The sequence below is a fragment of the Colobus angolensis genome, unplaced genomic scaffold (assembly GCF_000951035.1).
Source record: "Colobus angolensis palliatus isolate OR3802 unplaced genomic scaffold, Cang.pa_1.0 Scaffold11, whole genome shotgun sequence".
NCBI lineage: Eukaryota > Metazoa > Chordata > Mammalia > Primates > Cercopithecidae > Colobus > Colobus angolensis.
Window position 1 is genome coordinate 5534644 of NW_012112030.1, and position 1820 is coordinate 5536463.

The following is a 1820-nucleotide window of genomic DNA, read 5'->3' on the forward strand; positions in this document are numbered from 1 at the left end:
CAGAAATTATAACAAACTGTCTCTCAGACCACAGTGCAATCAAACTAGAACTCAGGATTAAGAAACTCACTCAAAACTGCTCAACTACATGGAAACTGAACAATCTGCTCCTGAATAACTGCTGAGTACATAACGAAAAGAAGGCAGAAATAAAGATGTTCTTTGAAACCATTGAGAACAAAGATACAACATACCAGAAAAAAACTCTTCAAAAAATCAGTAAATCCGGGAGCTGGTTTTTTGAAAAGATCAACAAAGTTGATAGACTGCTAGCAAGACTAATAAAGAAGAAAAGAGAGAAAAATCAAATAGAGAATTAAAAATGATAAAGGGAATATCACCACTCAACCCACAGAAATACAAACTACCATCAGAGAATACTATAAACACCTGTATGCAAATTAACTAGAAAATCTAGAAGAAATAAATAAATTCTTGGACACATACACCTTCCCAAGACTAAACCAGGAAGAAGTTGAATCCCTGAATAGACCAATAACAGGCTCTGAAATTGAGGCAATAATGAATAGTTTACCAACCAAAAAAAGTCCAGGACCAAAAAAAGTCCAGGACCAGACAGATTCACAGCTGAATTCTACTAGAGGTACAAGAAGGAGCTGGTACCATTCTTTCTGAAACTATTCCAATCGATAGAAAAGGAGGGAACACTCCCTAACTCATTTTATGAGGCCAGCATCATCCTGATACCAAAGTCTGGCAGAGACACAACAAAAAAAAGAATTTTAGACCAATATCCCTGATGAACATCGGTGCAAAAATCCTCAATAAAATACTGGCAAACTGAATCCAGCAGCACATCCAAAAGCTTATCCACCACAATCAAGTTGGCTTCATTCCTGGAATGCAAGGCTGATTCAACATATGCAAATCAATAAACCTAATCCATCACATAAACAGAACCAAAGACAAAAACCACATGATTATCGCAATAGATGCAGAAAAAGCCTTTGACAAAATTCAACTGCCCTTCAGGCTAAAAACTCTCAATAAACTAGATATTGATGGAACGTATCTCAAAATAATAACAGCTATCTATGACAAACCCACAGCTAGTATCATACTGAATGGGCAAAAACTGAAGCATTCCCTTGGAAAACTTGCACAAGACAGGGATGCCCTCTCTCATCACTCCTATTCAACATAGTGTTGGAATTTCTGGCCAGGGCAATCAGGAAAGAGAAAGAAATAAAAAGTATTTGATCAGGAAAAAATGAAGTCAAATTGTCTCTGTTTGCAGATGACATGATCATATATTTAGAAAACCCCATTGTCTTAGCCCAAAATCTCCTTAAGCTGATAAGCAACTTCAGCAAATTCTCAGGATACAAAATCAATGTGCAAAAATCACAAGCATTCTTATACACCAATAACAGAAAAACAGAGAGCCAAATCATGAGTGAACTCCCATTCACAATTGCTTCAAAGAAAATAAAATACTTGTGAATCCAACCTACAAGGGATGTGAAGGACTTCTTCAAGGAGAACTACAAAACACTGCTTAATGAGATAAAAGAGGACACAAACAGGTGGAAGAACATTCCATGCTCATGGATAGGAAGAATGAATATTGTGAAAATGGTCACACTACCCAAGGTAATTTATAGATTCAAGGCCATCCTCATCAAGCTACCAATGACTTTCTTCACAGAATTGGAAAAGACCACTTTAAAGTTCATATGGAACCAAAAAAGAGCCTGCATTGCCAAGACAATCCTAAGCCAAAAGAACAAAGCTGGAAGCATCACACTACCTGACTTCAAACTATACTACAAGGCTACAGTAACCAAAACATCATGTTA